At 34.2% G+C, this 24183-nt stretch overlaps 1 protein-coding gene and 1 long non-coding RNA gene across 3 annotated transcripts in view; one reads left to right on the top strand and one right to left on the bottom strand.

Moving 5' to 3' along the window:
* Nucleotides 1–24183, top strand: part of Kcnd2 (potassium voltage-gated channel subfamily D member 2) — a 479662-nt gene that overhangs the window by 251926 nt on the left and 203553 nt on the right. The window lies entirely within an intron of this gene.
* The window catches only part of LOC150063493 (uncharacterized), a 29739-nt gene continuing 25668 nt past the window's right edge, over nt 20113–24183 (bottom strand). The window contains exons 2-3 of the long non-coding RNA XR_016535436.1: nt 22851–22923; nt 20113–20444 (exon numbers count right to left, since the gene is read on the bottom strand). This is a non-coding gene — a long non-coding RNA (uncharacterized LOC150063493). The remainder of the gene's footprint in view (nt 20445–22850; nt 22924–24183) is intronic.

Consider the following 24183-nt stretch of genomic DNA (forward strand, 5'->3'; position numbering starts at 1 on the left):
AAGTAGATACAATAAGAAATGAATGAATGAATGTAAAACATGTATATTTTGCACAGTATATAGAATACACTTAATGGGGAGTCTTTTCTTTCATGATTGATATATTGAAAGAGCAATTTCTATACCACTGAATACAATACTCATTTCCACTCATTGTTACTCATTTTTGACACAGCAGAATGATATTTATATTAATGCCTGGGTCTCCGTTTATCAGTAGGACTATTCTGCATTTTCATTGTGTACATTTTGAGATTGTTTTCTTGATTTTAATATGAGGATAAGAACAGATATGCTGTGTGTTGTAAGGAGAGGAAAATACTTAAGAGGTATTAAATTGAGCTACCTGAAATAGATATCATTGTCTATTTTAATAGATATTATTAAATAGTTATAGAAAAAATGATATTAGACTTTTGTGGAGTGTTGGGCTAAGATAGAACAGCTCATCACCATTTATATCCCTTGGGGACTGGGATAGCATCCCATTTTTATTATATAATAGCAAACTCACCTCCTCACCACCTTCTAAATGCTTCACAAATGGAATTTCTTCTTAGGATTTCTTTTCATTCAGATGATTGGAACAACTTGAGATAAATTGCCTGTGCCCTAACCCAGATGTATGAATTACTAACTATTATTATTTATTCATGTCAAGGCCTCTCTCCATTGACAATGAATAATTGAGAGTTGATTTTATTTAGGAAGATTCACAATCCTATACTTCAAATTACTTTTAAGAACCAGAAAAAGAAAAAAAAACCTCCCACAAACTTTCAAGGAATAAAAAAGAATTGATGTTATTTCAATAGACACCATGCAAGTGTTAAATTTATATCTAAATTACAAGATGTTAATGACATTCAAAGAATGTACACATATATATGTATAAAGGAAGAGCTGATAGAATTGTCTAAATACGGTTGGAAAATTTTATATGAAACATTTCAGTAGGTACACATACATATATATACCTATATGAACATTCTTAGTAAATATCATGATCAGATTTCAAAATATTCCTAACAAATTGTTAGCAAAACTGTTTCACTGAATCTAATGGGCTATATTAACATCGCATTAACTTATTTCAACCATCAGAAATTAGGAAAAAGTAGTAATTATGCTATTAACTATTCACTTTGGAATCAACTAATTAATCATTCGTCGCCCATGGCACTAATAAGTGATTTGTCTTGTGGAGGCTCATTATAAGGAACAATATGTTGATGGGTTCAGGCAGGTAATCCTTTCTGAATGTTGATGAGGTTATTTGTAGATGACACATGTTAGGATCAATTATAGCAAATTAGTAACTTTTTCTTCCTTTCTTCATAAGGAGAGGGCAACAGAGTCTGTCGGTGGCAAGTAAGGATAATGGCTTAGGGATGGCTTTAAGACTTCTTCATAGACAAAATGGATAATGATTGGGAAATCATTTGAAATCTCTTTGTGTTCATTATAACAATTCACCAATTTCTATTTACTGGGTCCATATTCTGGAGCATGTTCTGAGAAATACACATTTGGACATTTTTAATCTTTCAAGATTTTGAAGACAACCAGTAGAGGGGTTTCACAATAGCATTGCACGTTTCCTTGTCTACTGACAGAGACCATTGTGTACTTCGTTTTTTCTTACATTTAGCTTTTTAGTTCTGTTTCCTACTTGTGAGATAGATTTAGATTTTTACCTAGCTAGGCTTTGAAAAATGTAACATTTTATATGCTCAGATACCTGAGTTGTATTATTATGATTCCTGAGGTTATTACAAGCAAATAAATGGAGACACTGGTTTCACTGACATGGCCCTCTATTTCACTAAATTAACAGAACTGAAGAGCTGTTTTGTCTTTGGTGGATACAACATGAGTAGACAGGTACAACGATAGAGAAACTTGTTCTCTTTAAAACTATTGCAGCACTTTGGAATTTCCTTTGTTTTCTTAAATAAAAGTTCTGTGGGTTTTGTGCCAAATTCATCATTAAGATGTAATTTAGAGTTATTGTGAAAATATTACTTAATAAACAACAATGTGATTATTTTAGCATTCCTGGGCTTGAGCTCAGGGCCTAAGCACTATCCTTGTGCTTTCTCAAGGTTAGAGCTCTACCACATGAGCCACAACACCACTTCTGGCTTTTTTTCCTATGTATATGGTACCAAGGAATCGAACCCCCGGGTCTTTGTGCATGCTAGGCCAGTAGGCCAAACTCCTGGCCCCAACAACAAAGTGATTAAAGTATCTAACCAAAAGCTCTACAAACTAAAACTACTACATGGATCAGGAATTGTTTTGAAGACCATTTGCTTTTTATCCTTCTTCCAACCTAGAAAAATTCATAAGTTGATGTATAATGTGCTGTTACTAAGAATTTTAAACCCACTAATGAGCATTTAAATGTGAATTCATTAACAATAATGCCCCAAACTCTGCTCTTGGATAGTGGTTACGTGTTGCCCCCATAGAGGACAACGGGGCATAAATTACAAAGTTGGAGAAACTGACACAATGATTTTGTTGTGTTTGTTGATACTGAGGTTTGAAGTTAGGGCTTCTGGTACACTTTGGGTTTCATACTTGCTCAGATGGTACTCTACCACTTGAATCATGTCTCTACTCTGGTTCTTTTGTAGAGGAAAGCACAAATTTTTTGCTCAGACTGGCATCAAACTGTGATACCCAATTAACCAGTATTACAGTTTAAGCCACCAGCCGTTGACTAGTGATTTGTTTATTTTTATCTCTAGCCTGCTCACACTTACAATTTATAAGTTCCTGAATATGATGTTATAAGTCAAAATATGCTAAAATTATATTTAAGATCTTCATAGATGCATACTGTAAGAAATGAAAAAGATCAGAAACTCAACAAACCATCAGGTTTTATTTGGGAAGAAATGCTGGGAAGGCCAGTCAAGTTTCCTGCAATGCAGGTGAGGAGAAAATGGTGCCTCCCTCCCCTTTAACCTGGGTCCCTTTAAAATATTAGGCAGAGAAAGTGAAGTCAAGCCAGACAGTTGAAATGAGATGGAGGAGGGGTGGGAGAGCAGTGTTATTTTGACTGAGGAATTTCCAGGTTTCAGCAGCATCTGTGTCCACCACAGGTGTTAGCATCGGATCTGGCCTTAGTCTCAAGCTGTCCTCCAAGACCATGGATATGCTTGTTCATGGGGAAGGGATGGCAGATGATTCAGCAGGGTCTGCAGCAAGGAGAGTTCTAAGATATGGCTGTCAGGGTAAAAGGTGAATGCTTTTAGCTTATTTTTCGTCACACGCAGTGTACTTTGAACCACAATGTAATCTTATATTCACATCCTAAATCTGGTATGATTGAAAGCTTGGCTTATGACCATTGACCTGCCAACATTCATACTTGTCTGTATCTAATATTCAGAAGGCCTAAAATGCTTTGCAACTGTCAAAATATGAAAAAATAATCCTGCAGGGCACTGGCAGCTCACACCTATAATCTTAGCTACTCAGGAGTCTGAGATCTGAGGATCAGGGTTTGAAGCCATAGTAGCAATGTCCATGAGACGCTTATCTCCAATGACCACCAGAAGTTGGACATGGAGCTAAGGCTCAAAATGATAGAGAACTAGCCTGGAGCAAGAAAGCTCAAAAACAGTGCTTCTTTCTAGAGAAAATTTACAGAAGAAACTGTTCAAATGGGTGCTACAGAGTGCAAACAAAGAAATTTAGGAAGATATAGTCATTATAAATAGGTAGTATCATCCTTAAAGCCAGGAGAACAATGGAAAGTAGTTTGGAAAATGCAATTTTAGAAGCTAAGGAAAAAGTCCCTACATTTGGTTTGAAGATTTCTGTATTGCTAATGTCTTAGGTACTGAAAAAGCCCAGTGAAAAGAGCTTCAGAACCAAGGCATCCTAGTTGGCTGGGATTTACATGTACCTCAATGAGTGACAGAGAAATGAAATATGGAGGTGGCGGAGACTGAATAGCCAGTTCTGGAGTAGAGATAATAGGAGTAGGAAGCCAAGCAGTAAAATTGCATGTCCCTTCCCTTGTTCCAGCCATCTCTTGAGTGGTGAAATAACAAGGAGCCAGTTGGCAAAGGGGAAGCCAAGCCCCAGCATCATGAAACAGAGCATGAAAGGTATGATTTGACACAGAGAAATAATAACCTGAAAACCAGCACCTTCACATTTTAATTATACCTCTTTTCAGATACTTAGATCTTTCTTCCTCCTAATACAGTGTTCATTATATTATTTCCTATCAGTTTCTAAGATCCTTGAGAATAATATCGAGATATAAGTTATAATGTGATCTTCACAGTTCCAATTAATATTTTTGAATAAATGAGTATGTGATTTCCTTGAAATCAAAGGCTTTTTCTTTTCAATTATAGGTAGTAAATGTGTTGTTATAAAAGATCATTGGAAAATTAGCTATTCTCTTATTTGATGCTTCAAATAACTTCCTTAGGATTTTATTGAGCATGATTATTACACATGTATCCAAACAGATACACAAGAGAATGGTCTTTTTTAGTCATTTAGGACTCTGTGTAATTATGCTAACATTGCTTCAGGTTCTCAAATGAATATGTTTTCTCAGTCCAATTTTATTCCTTTTTTTCCTTTTGCCCGAAATTAACAGGAGATTCAGAAAGAGACCCAATGGTGTTACAAAGCTAAACTAGCTGATAGAAGAGCCTAGGGCTTTTAGAGAAGAGCAAGATCTGAAATGAAGGGTTTAATCTTATTCACATCTAGAAGTAACTGACTGGCTTAAGACTATAGGTCATACCTGACTCTCCAATTGCTTTAAGTTGAACATATGGAAATGAATTGGTTTCACTGGCATTAACATAAATGGTCTGAATTTAATTTAAATGATGGGAACTCCACTGTTGATCCATGAATGAATTTCATGCCCATGAAAGCACACAAACACAAACAGAAGGGCTCTCCTACTTAGAAGCTCCAGGAAGATTTTCTAATGGACAAAGATTTTGTAATGAGTTCTTTCTATAACAAGTAATTCTAATATGCCCTATGGAACTGCTGTGCAAAACTCTTCATAACACTTTGAGTACCTGACTTTTTCTGAGAGGTATGAAATCAATGTTAAACTTGTCAAGATTTCATTTTCTCCTCAGGAAATCATTTGTTCCAGGACAATTTTTATAGATACCATGACAGGTTTAATCTACACAGCAATAGTAAACTAGGAATTGATTATTCAGTTTACAAATAATTGATTACACAATTTCTTTTATTAAAGCAACCGCGTTGCATGTTTAAAAAGCAATTTCATTTGTTGAAATTGGATTTGCGTACAATTTTGTAGTTAATGATATTTTTTGTAAATTAATTTGTACTATCTGAGGCACCATGATGAAAGTTCGACATTGCTAATGATATATTCAAATCCTTTTTCAGAGAAAATAAGGAAGATGTTATTCTCTGTAGAGTTGAGTCCGAATCTCATCTTCCATAATTATTTCTGTAACTGTGGTTCACAAATACCAATTCATTCTTGGAGCTCAAGTTATAATTAATATCAGTAAGCTGTGAAGCGTCAGCAAAGTCATTATTGAGTATCTGATTCCTAAAGAATTATTGCATAGTAACAGTCAAAAAAAGCACAGGATTTGGGTTAAGATAAAATCTTCAGTTACAAACTACGTGGCCTTAGATAAATGATTTAATTAATCCTAACCTCAAAGTACAAAATAAGAACATGGATATCCATCTTTCAAGTTGTTATACAGATTAAAGAAAACTTAGTAGGCCAAGTGCTTAGCACATCATTTGTAATAAAGATAAACTATTATGAATTCACTGCTTCTATCAAGTTTAACAATTTGTTTATATCTGCCTTCATTACATAGTTCTGCACAAATAACTTTTTATTTTCATTATAGGAGTGATATTACTTAAAATTCCTTTTAAAATCCATAGTCATTTTTCAGTCTCAAACCATAGTCCTTACTTGAAATGTGCTGATCAAGTAATATGCTATTTTAAGTCTAACAGGGTATGTGCTATACATGTTCTTAAAACATTTAAACATGCAGAGTTTATTTCTCTGTGATACGTTGCCTATACTCATTTCTTAGTATATTATGTGTATGCCATATGTCTTTAAAGTAAGCAATCTGTTATACCTAAAGAGTTTGTCTAACAGGGATGTATGGACTATCTTCCTGCAACAAAAACCATCATCAGGCAATTAAAAAATGAACATGAAATCCTAGTTTATATACAATCATACTGAATATTTTATGTTTTATTTCATGATCAAAGCTTACTATTCTGACATGATTTTTAATAAGTCAAATCAACATTATTCTTTCCATTCAGACATGTTTCCTTGTAAAAAGATTTGACTATGTAGTGTTAAGCCATTATCATTTTCATTATGAAAACATTTTAGAAATTCTTGAAACAAGGCAAGTATTCACTACTTAAAATCATGTAACCTAGAAAAAAAATCAAGCAAAGTATGTTAAATCGGTCAACAAATTGCTAACCATTTTTCACTTTAAATCATCTGGAAAAGTCATTCAGCAGATATTCTGTAAATGCGATCACCACACTGAAACATCTGTTAGACTAAAGTTCAAGAACAAAATTGTATGCAGGATATCTATTTAATCTATAAAAACAACTGAGCTAGAAAATGTCATAATGGTTCTAAATTTCATTGTATTTGTGGAATCTGAGATACAGAAATGAGCACTCAAGGACTAAAAGCATGAGTTAGTTTTGACATGACAGCATGTCACATTTCAGTATTCAGCATTTAGCATTCACATATTCAGCATACCAGAATTACCGGGATCACTGTGTTCACACAAATTGTTTACATATTCCTGGCTAATATTGTTCTTTCTGAGGAGGGCAGGTTTATCTGGTGGTTAGATATATCCCGAGTATCAATTTTTCTATTTATAGTGGAGACTACTATGAAGAATGAATTGTTGGGACATCCTGTGTGAGATACAATGCCATAGAACTATGACTTGACTTTCTTTCATGTTGGCCTATAGGTAACATTATAGCTGCTGACACAGATGAAATACTTTTTTTTAACTGATAAAAACTCATATCATTGTGATTGTTGTTCTTAATGTACTATATGAAGTTATTTCTTTTCTTTTTTTAGTTATGGTCGATCTCATGTGGTTATTGTATCCTGACTTTGTTACCTGGAAATTAAAATGCACACACACAAAAAGAAACTACATCATTTTCAGGAAAATGGATGGCTCTAGGAGTCACCATGCTAAGCAAGGTAGCCTAAGCCCAAAGAGCTAACTATTTCTCCTTTTTACTCATTTGTGGATTATAGACCCAAACTAATAAGAAGAAGGATTATGATACTAATGGTAACAGAAAAAGCAAAAGGATTTAATATGGAGTGGTGAAGAACATTAAAGGAAATCATGTGCATTTAATTAAACACATCATAATAGTGTAAACCACCAAACACTTATTGAAGTATGAAAAAGAAGAGGAAAAGAGGTGTGAAAACATTGAGAAAATGGCAATCTTTTAAGTACGGCATGTATACATATGTAAATACCACAATGAAAGCCATCCAGATTACAAATGTAGGCCATTCCTCAAAAGAAATAACAAAGGTGAAGCCTAAAGCCTTAGTTCTGTAATATAAGAATGCAACAAATGTAGTGAAAGAAAAAATTAATATATTTTATTTACCCTGGCTCTAAGTATAATTTGTAGTTTCTACAAATCAGGAAGCATGGTACAATATATGAATACTAGTTTCAAACCTTTCATTTCTAGGTTAATGTTCATTTCAGTTTAAATTATACTCTTAATTACAAAATCATGGGGGAATGCTCACTACTAAATCATTTAGGCATATATAGTTTACCTGTATCAGGTTTATTTCATGAATATGATCATATAACATTAAATTTGTTATATTTCTTTAAGCTTTCATAAAATTCAATATATCATTTCTGATTACATATTGAATATATTTGAGTCCAGCAAAGAAATAGATTAAATTGAATTTTTAAACTCATTCAGTTAGCATTTGAAGATATTCTTTCCCAGCCTCAAAATTGATCAGAATAATCAATGACCCCCTTGTCTTAAACAGGAAAGTTGTTAGAACATGAAAACACATAACTGTCTTCGAAATTATCTTAGATATTTATTACATTAATTGTATAGGTAAGTTGATTGGAAGTGCATATATATATATACAAGCAGATATACAAATATACACCCAAAATTCAATTACTATAGGATAATCTGTTATGAATAATTGATAAAAAGCCTATAAAGCCTATTTCTTATGTGAAAATGATAGGAAAGTTATTAAGAAAAGAACACATTTCCAACAGACAACTAGTTTTTTTTCTCTGGGAAAAAGGAAGAGTGATTATGCTTAAGTTTTTTGTTTTGTTTTGTTTTGTTTGTGGGTCATGGGCTTGAAGTTGGCCTGGGCACTGTCCCTGAGCTCTTCAGCTGAAGGCTACTGCCCTACCCCTTGAGCAATAGCCCCACTTTCCTTTTCCTAGAGGTTAACTAGAGATAAGAGTCTCAGGTCCTCTTGTGCCCAGGGTTTGCTTTGAACATTGATGCTCAAATCTCAGCCGCCTCACTAGCTAGGATTGCAGGCAGGAGCCACCGAATCCAACTTATGCTTAAGTTTTTTTTTTTTTAAGTGAAAAGCTTTCCACACCTCCATCTGTGTTATTAGCTATTTCACTGCTAATGGCAAAAGTATATTCAATATTTTCCTTCCAGTTATGCCATCTAAACCAATTAATTACTCTATCAAAAGTAAAATTATAATAATATGGCATTGTATCTCACAGAAAAAGTTCCAAGTACTCATTCTTGTGGTAGTCTCTTCTGTAAATGGAAAAGCTGATAAACAGAGTACATCCTACCACCACACAATCCTGAACTCCTCACAAACTATGATATCAAATGGGAGTATTAAAAAAATTGGTGTCAGGGGCACTTCCAAGTATGACAATGATTTGTGATTGCCTTGGCAATGATGAGAATTCTGATACATCTTATAAAAGATGTACAATTTACTGCTATTTAGTTCTCCACTCTTCACCATTTACAATTGTGTGAATGCTAATTTATTTCCCCAGCCTGAACATTACACTTTTCTCTCTTCAAAAAGAACAATATAATCAGATTTTAAATGTTATTTTCTAATCAGTTATACTATACTGAAACTGTACAAAAGAAAAGTATCATTTACAAGTTCCATCAAACCTTTGTTCTCATCTCAGTAATTTGTGCTAATATTATATAGTTATTTACAGTGTTTAAGTCTGAAGAAAATTTGTCAATTTTCCCTATAATGATATTAAGCCAGACAGATCAAAAGAAAGTAAATTTAAAGGTTAACTCTCATTCAAGTCACCTCAAATATCAAATATTGAACAAAGTATTTCATAATTCATAAGGGATAATTAGGGATAATTTACTTGGATATGTTGTATATCACTGGTAAATAATCTACTATATATCACCTCATAAATTATTCTGTGTCTTATCACTTTCTCTGAGTTCCTGATGTTTTGAATTTTCAAAACTAGCCTTTATTCCTTTGCTTTTCTGCATTATTTCCTACTTCACATAACAGAATAATCTTTACTATGAAATGAAAGTGGAAGCAATATAGCATTTATCTTGCAATGTTTAGTTACAGGTAATACTAATTACTTTTCTCTTTGTCCATTTTTATTATTGTTATAACACTGATATACATAGGGGTTGACGTTATATAAGTCAGTTCAAGAGTACATTTCTTTCTGAACAATGTCAACCCTCCCATTGCTTTCTCAGTTTTTCTCTCCCATCCCCTACTCATTATCAATATATTATCAATGAACATGGCTACTACATTTTTTCACCCTCTCTTTCACCATTTTGTACAAAGAAACAACCTCCTATTTTCATTTCCTAGAGCTCATTTTGATAAACACCATTTTATATGGTCTTATTCATATAGTTATTGAGCCTTTGTGACCTTCTCCTAAGAATATTATCCTTTGGTCTCAATGGACTCATTATAAAATGTTTAGAGTCCTATTTAATTTATCAATTCCAACTGTATTTTTTGTCTTTTACCATCCATTTTTGTTTACTTGTAGACTTATAGACACATTCTAATTACTACAAATGAGGGAAATCTGCAACCTATGTTTGTTTGGGTCTGGTTGACTTAGTTTAATAGGTTTTTAACCAAGGCTTTTCATTTCCTTATGAATGGTAAAATATTATTCTCTCTGATGGAAGCATAGAATCCCATTATGTAATATACCATGTTTTCTTGATCCAGCCATTCTCTGGGGGGCATCTGGGTTAATTTCATATCTTGGCTATAGTAAACAATGCTGCAGTGAACATGGTTATACTGGTAGCTTAAGTTTGTCCTTGTTTGTGTTCTATTGGATACATGAGTGTAATTGCTAGATCATAGGGAAGATCTATATTTAGTGTTTTGAGGAACCAGAGAAATATCAAGTCAATATTCTAATGTTGTATCTCAAGGTTCTTGAAAAAGAGGAACAAGTCAAACCCCAAACCAGTACACAGAAACAAATAATAAAAAATTAACTCATAAATAGAGACTTCAAGAAACATAAAAAGAATCAACAATAGTTTTTTTTTCGAAATTAGCAAAATTGACAGAACCTTAGCAAACTTAAGAAAAGACTACAGCCAAATAAAGAAAATTAGAGGTGAAAATGGAACATCAAGCCGGGCACAGAGGCTCATGTCTGTAATCCTAGCTACTTAGGAGGCTGAGATCTGAGGGTCAAGGTTCAAAGCCAGCCTGGCCACAAAAGGACCTGAGACTCTTATCTCAAATTAACCTCTAGAAAATGGGAGGTAGGGCTTGGCTCAAGGGTAGGGTGATAACCTTAAGCTAAAGAGCTCAGGGACAGTGCCCTGGCCGAGTGCAAATCCAGTGACCATCCCTCCCACCCCCAGAAAAGAAAGAAAATGGAACATCACAACAAAAATAAGAGAAATTCAGAATATTATAAAGGAATAGTTTTCAAGGTTTTATTACAATTTGGAAAATATGGGAGAAATGGAAGCATTCATAGAGAACATATATATACCTAAAACTGAATGAGGATTTAAACCAATTAATTAGACCCATAGCAAATAATGAAATTGAAATGGTAATAAAAGACCTCCAATCCAAGAAAAACCCAGAACCCAAAACATTTAAGGCCTTTGAGGGAGAACTCACCCCAATACTCCTCAGACTCTTCAATGAAATTGAAAGGGAAAGATCATTATCAAGCTCATTCTATAATAGGGACTCAAGGAAAGCAAACTTTAGACCCATCTCCTTGATGAACATTCACACAAAACCCTCAATTAATTCTGGCCAATGGAATTCAACAACTAGTCCAAAACAAAAACAAAAACATACACCATGATCAAATGAGATTCATTCCAGGGATTTAAAAGTGGTTCAAAATATATGAAAAATGAATGTAGCTAGTTCAACACATCAACAGAAGCAATGGCAATAATGACATTAACATATTAACAGATTAAGAGAAAACTATTACTCAGATACTGTTAGTAAATTATTTTGTAATCATAATCATGAACTGCTACTTTTCTGGGAAAACTAGGAGCTATCAGCCCTGTAGGAAATGGGACTTTTTTATGACTGATCCTTGCTTGGTATCTAGTCTCCTATTTCTGTGTACAGTTTTCTGTACCTGGCTAAAACCAACAGTGCCATAGGTGGATAGTCTCTCTCATTCTAAGTCTCTAGATACTCTGCAGATGAAATGGTACTATTTCAAAATCTCTTCTTCACTTTTCAGATGCAATAAAGCAAAGTTACCCTATCCATTATGGCTTTTAATATACTGTGATAATCTTTTCTGGATTTGTTTTTTTACCCCTCTGCTGAGGTGACAAGATTCTTTGCAGGCTCTGTGTTTCTGTGTTCCTATCATAGACAGAGTTCTTGGCATATTATGGGAAGATAGTCGATTGTGATATTCATTACAAGAATTATTTTAGAAATGCATTGCAATCTAAACTGAAGCTGATTATTACTTGCTAGCCTTAATTCTAGAATTAAAGGAAAATGTATAGTTCCTGATCTAGCTTCAAATTTTCACCTGGAAAATGATCAATGAATCATCTTTGTATCTTGGCTCACAATATGGTGGAACCATTTATTATTGGTACAGTATTTTACCTTGCTATCTGATATATTTTATATTTGTTTATTTGGTTATTTGAAATAGGATAGGGAAGGGGGAAAAACAAGATGAGGGGCAGGAGTTGGGGGAGGGAAAGGGGGACCAAGACATGAGAAAGGGTATCAATGTTTGTGAAGTAATGCAACTTCTATCTGATGAATATAATGTAACCCTTCTAGTAATTATAATAAAAATATATGAAAAAAAGATAAGGAAGGAACTAATTTAAAGAAGGTCATCAATGGTCCTTTCAATCTAGTGTGTCCCACTCAGGCTGACTTTAGTTAATGCACACTATGCACCCTAAGACTAACACTCTGTTTTATTTATTTATTTATTTATTTATTTATTTATTTATTTTTTATTGCCAGTTGTGGAACTTGGTCTCAGGGCCTGAGTACTGTCCTTGGACTTTTCTTAAAGCTGGAGCTGTACCACTTGAGCCACAACACCAGTTCCAGCTTTTTTTTTTTTTAATATATATGTAGTATGGAGGAATCACACTTGGGTCTTCATGCGTCCTAGGCAAGCACTCTACCACTAGGCCAAACTCCTGGCCTAATATGCTTTTAAATATTCTCCATATCCTGTCATGCAGGAGTATTGCCCAGAAATCTACAGAGTAAATTTTTTTCTGAACATTGTCATTATGAAAGACACTCCCAGACAGCATAGAAGAAATTAGTTATAATTTTTAAATAATTAAATTTTAAAATATTTAACATTTTGAATATTGAGTTGTCAGTGCTTTTATATAGCTAAACTTTACCTAGAGATTTTATGTTTTTGTAATTTTTACATAAAAGTAACTATAATCTGTGTTATAGTAATTCAATATTTGGAAATCATCAATGGCAAGGACAACATTTTTGTAAAACAAAACCCTAAATTGGGAATTGTGAAATATGAAATATGACAAAAAGTTCAAAAGGAAGAAGTTCATTTATTTTTAAATTAAAAAATTGGATGGGAGGAAGGAGAGTGGAAGAAAACCATGCATATTCAAGAAGTAATGTATGCATTATCTGACAAATGTAACTGTAACCCCTCTATACATTACCCTGACAAAAAATACAACATAAAGGTAAATTAATATCTTAAAAAGGCACATTTAGGAAAAACTGACATAATATACTAGGAACAATAAGTAAATGGGAGTTGAAGACAGGCACTGGTGTCTCACATCTGTAATTCTAGATACTTAGGACCCAGATATCTGAGGATGAGAGTTCAGCTAGCCCTGGCTGACTCCAATTCCACCAAAAAGCTGGAATTGAAGCTATGAATGAAATGTTAAAGTATTAGCTTTGAACTTAAAGTCTCAGGGACCACACCTAAGCCATGAATTCCACCCCTTGGACTGGCATGAGAATCAAAAAGTTAAATAAAATAAATGACAGGAGTGGAGAAAGAGGAGTGGCACTTGACAACAAGCCAGTTTTGCAACTATTGTTGTTACTTAATATTTTTTACTCTATTCTATGCTGACCTTTAAAATACATGCTTTTAATGTGTTTTGACAGTCTTCAGACAAACAGTAATAAATATGAACTTAGACTTCATTTGTTTGGAAATATAATTACATTTTCCATAATTACCATTGTAACTGCTGCTGTGGTAGAGCCTTGTTAATTCACACTAATGACACAGAGACAATTGCTGAAACCTGGGAATTACTATGTGAACAAACAAAATAAAGCCATGGCTATTTCATCTCAGGATGCACTTTCCTCATTTATTTTGACAATTCTAATTATTCTGATAACACTAGACCTACAGTTATCTTCATGTGCACTCAAACTTAAAATGCTCAAAAGAGGCAATTTTTTGCTGAGAAATTACTTGGGTTAGCTATAGTATTTCAAGTTATCATAAGGCATAAGTAATAAAGGTTACTCTATTGAAAATGTGCTCAAACCTGGGACAGTAACACTGCTTTAACCTGGGCACTGGTAGCTCATACCTAGCTACTCAGAGTGCTGATAGCTGAGGATCACTGTATGGAGCTAATCCAGGTGAAAGGACCCTATCTCAAATAGCTGAAACTGGCACCTAGTTTGTATAGCATCCATCTTTGAATATTTCTAAGTCAAGAGCGAACGAAACTCAGATTTCTTTTTTTATTGTAATTAAGAAAGGGGTTACAGATATACTGGCCAGATAAAAGGAGTATTACTTCACACACATTGATAACCCTTCTCATGTTTTTGGCCCATTGCCTTCCCCCTACTCCCTCCCCTCATCTTGTTCCCCCCTTTCCTTTTCCTACTTCAAATAAACAAATAAATGTATATACAATATACCAGATTATAAGGTAAGATACTGTAACAATATCAGAATAACCAAGGGACAACAAAAGAAATAAGAAATAGCATAGTACATTAAGAACAACAATCACACATTATATGGCTCTTGTTTCCATATCCTGGAAGTCTTTTCATTTAGCTTTATCCTGTATGGCCTTATATATCTAGGTTTTAAGCTATTGTAGTCCTGTGCTAGGATAGTCCAAGTTTTGTACTAATTATTACAAATGAGGAAAACAATTGAGCCTATATTCCTTTGGGTCTGGCTTACTTCACTTAATATGATTTTTTCCATGTCTTTTCATTTCCTTACAAATGGGGCAATGTCATTCTTTCTAATGGCAGCATAGAATTTTATTGTGTATAAGTACTACATCTTGATCCAATCATTCTTCTTTAAATACTTAAAATTCCTTGGACTAGAAGTGTAAATCAGCTGGAGGTATATGATTAACACGCATGTGCCATACACTGGGATCAGGCTTCTGTGCACTTACCAATAAATAGCTTTATTTACATGTCATTTGAATTTATTAAATTCAAGAATTTGACATATTCATATAATTTCATAATTCACATAATGGATTGCATTTTAACTTAAGTAATATGTATAATATGTTGGTTTCTATAGAGATTTATTATAGTATTATAGATCAGATGAAATAATTTCTAGAGGCTGTACTGTTTTCTATCCACTTCCACAAATATTTGCCTACCATTAGAAATCTGGACCAATTCAAATTATCAGACACTTGAAAACCTTAATTATTATCTTTAAATGATAATTTGGGGAAGCATTTTTAAAGTTTGGAGATTGATATTGAAAAGGAGAAGATTAATGTCTGACTCTAAGTCAGAAAGTATATCAGATCATTAAATGTACCCTTCAAGACTCTATAATTTTAATTCATTTTTTTTTTAGTTTTTAGCTTACTTTTTTTAGAGAACCGTTTATTTCAGGTCACAACTTGTATTCAGAATGCTTTATTTGTGTAGTGTTAAATCGGCATATTGTAATCAAATACAATTGAAATAAATATAAAATTCTTGCTTACAATTCTGAGGATACAAGAAACTCTAATCTTTCTCCAAGTGGCTAAACCCTTAGGAGATTTATACTTTTGGAAGACTGATCTTTCAGTACTCTTCCTATAGTTCTCCAGTGTTAACATTTGTACAGACTTTTGTTCACTAAAGCATAAAGCATTTTATTCCTGCTGTAAAGCCATTTGTTCATCCTATAATCATTTGCTAAATGAATGAGTAAAATTGAAAGACCTATTACAAATGCCAAGTTGACCCAAACCAACTCAATGAGCTCATATTAAAACTTGTAAATTTTTTTCCATGCAAGCCGTCCAACTTCTCCTGTGGAATTATTTTTACTGTCCAAGCATCTGTAACTCCATGGCAATAGTGTTTGTAGCCAATATTCTGTATTCTGTCCAGACAAGTTCCCTTGCTGTCCTCTATCTGCATCTAACTTAACAAATGGTTGTTGGGAGCTGAGTGCAGGTCAGGCTGGCCCATGAGTCTGTATTACTGAGTAAGATAACCACACAAATAAATGAGCTGTCATGTATGAACACCAGGCCTAATTTTGAGCTATATCATCGGTATTGTAAATCACTTTCTGCTGAGACTTGATTACCATTGGGTATGAATCTATTATTGTTTTATCACTCTGCTGAGACCTATAGGGAGAGTAAACACGTGGATCTCCCCCACCCTGCCCACTTTTGTGCTGATAGGATCCTGCAACCTATATTAGCTGAATGTACTTCCTCAATAAATGAGTTCCTGCCTTGACGGGTCTCCCTGACAAGTCTGATTATTCTCTGGGTGCAAGCAGTTAGTCAGCCCTGTCCTTTATCTGTTCATCCTGGTCAGGGCATTTTCTCTCTATCCCTCCTGCAGGTCGGGAGGGACCAAGGACTAAAAACCTCCACAAATGGTAATATCTTCCCATAAATAAGCATACAATTTCCTGTTTCTCAAAGCCTTTCTCTGCTGGTGAGGAGAACCTGCTGCCTTTCATCTTGACCCATGATACTGGCCCCAGGCCATGTTTCTTAGCATGCTGACATAGGACTGTGATCTATACATTCTTTTTCATGAATTTTATGTACAATTCAACAGACACATCATTTTCTGATTCTGATTCAAATCAGAATTGAACTAATCAATATTGATTATGCATTTCAGAGTGCAGAAGAATAAATGGGTCTTAGATCAAAGGGTTTGGGATGAGTCCCAAATATGAAATTTATGTGGCTTTGAGAAAAAAATAATTTGTTAAATTCTCATGAGGTGGTTTCCATAACAATTGTAGTCAAGTTGTTCTTCAGGGTTAAAAATGTAATCCAGGAAGCTCCATCTTGTAAGTTTCATGTATGTGTTTGTTGATACTTGGTCTTGAACTTGGGACTTGACATTATTGCTTGTCTTTTTCATTCAAGACAGGCACTGTATCACTTTCTGCTTTTCAATGATTAATTGGATAAAAGAGTTTCCTGGATTTTTTTTAACCCAGGCTGGTTTGGAGCTCTTATCCACAGATCTCAGCCTTCTATGTGGTTATAATAAATTTTGTAAGCCACCAACAATTAACTCTTTCAAAATGAAAGTAATGTGTCTTTGCTATAGCTAAATCCCCTCCCAAATATTGAACTTTAATTCAACGATAACACCCATGGATCATTTTAACTTTTGTAACCAACAGGGCCAGTGAAATAATGAAGTGCATCAGATTCATTTAGTAATTATAGTGGCACTTTATCAGATCTGCACAATGTGCTGGCTAAGGAGTCACATTGATATATTTACCCTAATGTATATTGTTACGCACTATATAATAAATTCTCTATTTTATGGGCTTCTGGGAACTGAAGGAAATGATTGAATTAGCAAGAACACGTGAGCTGAGGGAAATTAAATCAACTTTAATAAAAACATCCATAAAACATGTTGCAAGTGAAGTAGAGCAGTCATTAGGGGCCTCATTCCTGGAAATCAATAAAACATTTCAAGGGTCATATTTTTATGCCTTTGGCTTGAATGTAACTTGGACTTCACTCAAGGGCATCCTTAAAACTGCCAAGTACCTGAGGACTCCTGACTTTAGAGACATTGTTTCTCTAATGAGGTTGCTAAGCATTCATTAGATTTCTGTAGGAAACTGGATCTTCGAAAGCTTCACAGCCTTATGTATCTAGGTTTTGCTCTATTGCAAATCTCTGCTAGAAGAGCCCAAGGTTTCTACTGATTATGACAAATGAGGGAAACCATTGAGCCTATGTTCCTTTGAGTCTGGCATACTTCATTTAATATGATGTTTTTAAGTCTTTCCATTTCCTAACAAATGGGGTGATGTCATGTTTTCTGACAGCAGCATAGAATTCCATTGTGTATAAGTACCAAATCTTATTGATCCACTCTTCAACTGAGGGAATCTGGGTTGGTTCCACATCTTTGCTATGGTAAATAGTGCTGCAATGAACATTGTTGTGTCAGTGGATTTAGTATGCCCTTGTTTCTGGATGGTTGGGTAAATGCCAAGTAGTGGAATTGCTGGGTCATAGGGGAGCTCTATGTTTAGTCTTTTGAGGAACTGCCCTACTGCTTTCCATAGTGGTTGAACGAGTTTGCACTCCCATCAACAGTGTAGTAGTAGTGATCCCTCCTGGCCACATCCCCTCCAGCATCTGTTGTTATTAGTTTTCTTGATCCTGGCCATTCTAACTGGAGTGAGGTAGAATCTTAGAGTATGACGCTAAATGAAAGGACCTCTAGGATATAGAAACAAAAGCCATATAATGAGTGATTGCTGTCCTTAATGTACTATGTTATCTCTCATTTCTTTTGCTGTCCCTTGGTTATCTCATATTTTTACTGTATTTCACTTTGTTATCTGATATATTGGATATATGCGTATTTGGTTATTTGAAATTGGATAGGAAGGGGGGAAAACAAGATGAGGGTGGGGGTGGAGGGGAAGGAAATGGGGACCAAGACATGAGAAAGGGTATCAATGTATGTGAAGCAATGCACCTTCTCTCTGGCGAATGCAATGTAACCCTTCTATTAATTACAATAAAAATATATGAAAAAAAGAAAGCTTTACAGCAACTAATAGTGAATTTAACACATCATTGGTTAGAAATACACATGGGACGTTTTTACTTTTGACAATCTTCAAAACCCATCGTTTTCTTAACCAGAAATGCTCTTTATCCATTTTTACTTAGCTCATTAATGATTAGGGATATATGGACACTTCCAAATGCTTTTTAATATATTCATATAGTTTTTTAAGTGTTCAAAATAACTATGTATAATCTAAATGACTATATATAACTTGGTTAAATCCATACACAGCTTAAACAAAGCCAAAAACATGAATATAATATTTTTCCTCTGTTCCCTTTTCCCCACTCCATTTTAGTTTCATAATTATCTACAGTTAACTACTGTTCACTTTTTAGTATTGTCTTCTAGAAAGAATTCTGTGTAATCAGGTATAGGTAAAATATTAAGTTTTCTATTGTCATCATATATGTATTCCACGATTTAAAAGCTAGGATTGTACATGTCATTTTTAAATAGATAATTTTTCCACTATTACCTAGAATGGGTATACAGTAATTTAACTTATTTAACAAAAAGACTTCTTTAAAAACACTCCCATGATTATGCATGGCTTTCTGCTTTTCTGCATGTAATTATAGATTATTCTTTTAAGTTTACTGTTTAAAGTGATCTATTTTGTTTGCCTTGATATGTTTTTACCTAGGTCAGCACTTAAATCCAGTCCAATTAATAATTGAGAGAAAAGCCCATTGTCTTTTCTTCTTAGTTTCATGTCAGTCACCTTTCTTCCATCCTGTAGTTTTTAGCTTTTTTAAAGAACTTAATTATGTTCTGAGTCATATCTTTTCTTGGATGAATTGTTCTTTGCTTGTGGACTTTGTAGTCATTTGTCCCTACCAATGCAGTGTTTACCAGCAATCTTTTAAACTTCACTCTGTTAATAACAGCTTCTTTATCTGGATAGAAATTTAAAAGAAATCAGATAACTGTAAAAATATAATGTAATATCCATATATAGACTCATTTCATATGTCTTCTGGCAAGCAAAATAGATTCAATTTTGAAAACGAAAATATTAATCTGCTATCTTGTATCACTACCTGTTTTGCCTTTGCAATTATGTAAGCTATACAGACTGACAAAGTATTTATGAAAATTTTAGGGCTTATTTTAGGAAGACATCTGATATCTAAAGACATTTTAGACCTCCTCTTAGTCATTTTCTTTTCCGCTTTGTACTCCCACAGATCGCTGCTTAAACCTCTTTGGCAGCATTAATTAGACTAAGAATTGTTTGGCAACGGTGTCTCTGGGTATTTTTCTTTCACATAGGACTCATGGTTAATGACCAATTCATTTTCACATTAACAATGAAAGTGCTCTACGTACAAGGAAGTATACTTAAAACAGGAAGGATGAGCGAAGTATAAGGGAAATGCAGAAAGCATGAGAACATATTTATTAAATGAATTAAGGAAATGAGTGGTAGCGCTCTTGCAAAATAAGCTGTCACAGATTATGCAGCAGACCTGAAGATCAGGGTAACTCTCCTTGCTGATCACAATTAGCTACTGTGATGTAATTGTGGAAAAGTAATGAACTAAATATATTGTGAAAATGTTGTGGTGATTTTGCTATCCTGCTGCAAAAAACTATTAAAACAATTTAGACACAATTACTTTTTCTCTGTGACTTTAGAACTTTCCCAATACCAGATAGATAAACATGGTTCCAATGCTCTCAAGCCCTCTGGGAAGGAAGAATCATTTTCTCAGTAGTTTCTATAAACACTGATCTTCAAATTGAATCAGGAAGGCTTCTGTGAAAATGAAAACAGGCATAGAATTTAGACTCTTAGTTGTAATATGTCATTTCAGTTGAAGGTTTTTTTCCCCCTTACTGCTGAAGAATGAGTCAAAGTTCGGATTGGGAAATAGAATAACTTGTTTTATATTTAACAGAAGTTTTTTTTTAATTCATTCATTTTTTTTAAAAAAGTAGATGGCACATTTTAGAGATGAGCTTAACAAAATGAGCTTTCCTATTTTGAGTCATTATATTTACTCAATCAAATATACAATAGGACACAAAAATAATTTGGGGCCATGTAAGATTTTACTTTTGAATCATTCTGGTATGTGAACTCAGAACCTTGTGATTATTATATGGGGATACTGGCCTAGAAACATGACCATCCTGAGTAACTTTGTATGTAGCTAATATTTCAAGTAGTAGCAGCTGAGTTGAGTTGGTTGTGTAAGACATTGTATGTTATTTAAAAGTAAGCACAATTGTGGTAGGAGTCATTCCTTGGTTTTGGAACCCAAACATAAGACAGTCTGGTTAACCAGCAACTTCTAGAATATTAACAGAAATTAGAAAACTCTACAGAGTTAATACAAATAGATGAAATGTAAGATAATACAAATTCTCCTTTGTAACCATGGTTATGGAATCATAAAAATTTTCAAATTAATAATTCATTCTAGCTTTATGCTAGAAATATCTAATGATAGCTGTTCCAATTTGTACATTTTCTCAGCTTCTCTTCTTCAGCCTTAACAAGCGTATGTAGAAAGTACATGAAAGAATCAACAGGATTTGGGGGAATTCCTAAATTGACAAGTGCTTTTTTACTTCAAAACTGATTACTTGCAACAACTGTTTCACCACGAGCAATTAATATAAGGTTTAAGCTGAAAGGTTTGATGCTATTAGTCTACATTCTCAAAGTAAAATATTTTCATAAGACTCCTCATAATATGTTTCATTCTTGGTTCTGATAAATTTCTCAACAAATGATAAATTACAATGCAATACTTGTTAATACCAATACTTTTCAAAGAGTGTTTATCCTATGGATACATTTGCAAAGTAAGTTCTATCACAGGCTTTCTAAGTCTAAAACAAGCTTTCTCTTGTGTTACCTGCTTCTTTTAACTTCCTACAAACTCAATTGTAATAAAGGTTGAGGGTAGACAGTTTCTACATTTGATCCTAAGTGAGAAAGATGTTTTCCTAATAGCTTGCTTATTCAGCAATGGAACTGAGTGTTTTGAATTATTGCTAGGTAAAAGATGCCAGGATTTCAGATGTACTTGGACCATTTCACCTTCACCCTGTTCTTCTCTTCTAGAAAGCTTTTCATGGCAGCATTCCAGCTGCTTTACTTCCAGTTGAATTTGAAATGCTCTATTACCTTGGCTAAATTTCAACTATGTCAGTAAAAATCCCAAAGAGCATATCAAGCTAGCAGCAAAAGTGACTTTCCTAAGTAAACAGACTGTTGATCCCCAAATATGAGAAGAGACACTCTGCCATTGGGACTATTTCATAGTTCATTTTAATAAATACAGTCATTCTCTCATACATTGACTTTCTATTTTTAAGTAAAGTTGAAATTCAATTTAGACTAGGTGCTTGTCTCCTTGGGCTGAGAACAGACCACAGAATCATTTCAGGAACATACTCCTTTGTTTTTGAGTACAATCATGCACAGCCAGGCCACTACTGTAAAATATAAGCACAAGCCCCAAGACAGGAGACTATGTTACCCTAAGAATTGATTAGAATTAAGTCCTCCAAGACATTCATTCTTGCTTTCTTAAGGTTCTCTAAGGAGTATATATCGTCTGGGTGAGGTACCTATTTTAAAACCCCAGGCTTTCTGTTCATTGTAGCCACTGATTTTCATTGTACTTGATTTCTCAATTGTCTTCACTTCCAATGAAATTGTTCAACAAATAAAATAATATTTCCCAATTCTTTCTATGTCCATGGAGGTATTCATGTGGTATTAGGTGATGACCAAGGGGTCATTTTTTCTAAACCCTATCTTCCACTTTGCCTCATGTACCATTCTCAAGGCCTGGTCAATAATTATCACTCTTGGCAACATCTCCAAAACATTATTTTTCAAATAATCTACTGTCTGACCACCATTTAATATCTTTCCATCTCACTTCCTCTATTAGACATTTATTCAATCAATAATGGCATAAAACCAACCATGACTCAATCCAACATTATTCAGTTCAGCAATTCAACCATTACAATATTTGCAATTCACTTACTCTACAAGTTTATTTGCTTTACCATGGCTTACCTGACTTTGCTTCACTTGTTGCCCTTTCACATCCCTTAGGTTACGTAGTTTGTCATTGCAATAATTATTCAATAGCATACTCCCTCATGTTCCAGGCTGTTTTTGTCTTATCAAGCTCACCTGTCAAATTGAAGCTTTGGTTCAATTCTTCTCTCCTCCTACTGCCAGCCTACACCTGAGCAGCTGAAAGATACTGGAAAAAAACCAACAGCTGTATTGATGAATGTTCAATTTTATGGCCACAAATTGATGGGTCACACTGCCCATAAATCCCACTACATTTCTTTAATCATATAATCCTATACTCTTAAAATATTACTTGATACATTCTCTTCTCTCTTCCAACCTCAAATGTCTTTACCCCTTTTGTTATTCTCTAAACTATACCTCCTTATTAACTTTTTATTTTCCCAATATCCAAGTCAATCAACCTTTTACCTTTGCTCATACATTTTTCTTTGCTCCTGTTTTGACAGAGGAACTCTCTTTGATGATATGGGTCTTTCAAGTCCACTCTTGTCACCCTTCCCTTTTCTGGGCCATAAATGTCAGCAGTCCTCTTAGACCAGGCATCAATTCTCAGCCACCGCACTTTCATGATCTTTGTTCAATTTGTCTATCAATTTCTTTATTTTTATTTTTTTAATTTTAATTAATAGAAGGGTTACATTACATTTGCCAGATAAAAGGTGCATTACTTCGTAAATATTTTCTCATGTCTTTGTCCCCATTTCCCTTCCACACCCCCTCTCCTTATCTTGTTTTCCTCCCTTCCCCTTCCTATTTCAAATAAACAAATAAACATATATGCAATATACCAGATAGCAAGGTAAGATACTGTGACAATATGAGGATAACCAAGGGACAACAAAAGAAATGAGAAATCGCATAGTACGTTAAGAACAACAATCACACATTATATGGCTCTTTTTTCCATATACTGGAAGTCCTTTTATCTGGCCTCATCCTTTATGGCCTTATGTATCTAAGTTTTGAGCTATTGTAGTCCTCTGCTAGGAGAGTCCTAGGTTTGTACTAATTATTACAAATGAGGGAAACCATTGAGCCTATGTTCCTTTGAGTATGGCTTACTTCCTTTGAGTAAGCCATAATAAATGGGGCGATGTCATTCTTTTTGATGGCAGCATAGAATTCCATTGTCTATAAATACCACCTCTTGTTGGCCTCTGGGTCAGTTCCATATCTTCATTATGGTAAATAGTGCTGCAATGAACATCATTGTGCTAGTGGATTTAGTATGTCCTTGTTTCTGGACGGTTGAGTAAATGCCAAGTAGTGAAATTGCTGGGTCATAGGGCAGCTCTTTAGTATTGGTTTCTCATTCTTATTACAAGACATACATAGTATTGATCTGCAATGAACTAACCTAGGTTCCCATGTCTTTAACATATTCATTATCTTGGTGATCTTATATATGCTAAGTTTTACTTTA

The sequence above is a fragment of the Megascapheus bottae genome, chromosome 5 (assembly GCF_031878675.1).
Source record: "Megascapheus bottae isolate mThoBot1 chromosome 5, mThoBot2.hap1, whole genome shotgun sequence".
Classification (NCBI taxonomy): Eukaryota; Metazoa; Chordata; class Mammalia; order Rodentia; family Geomyidae; genus Megascapheus; species Megascapheus bottae.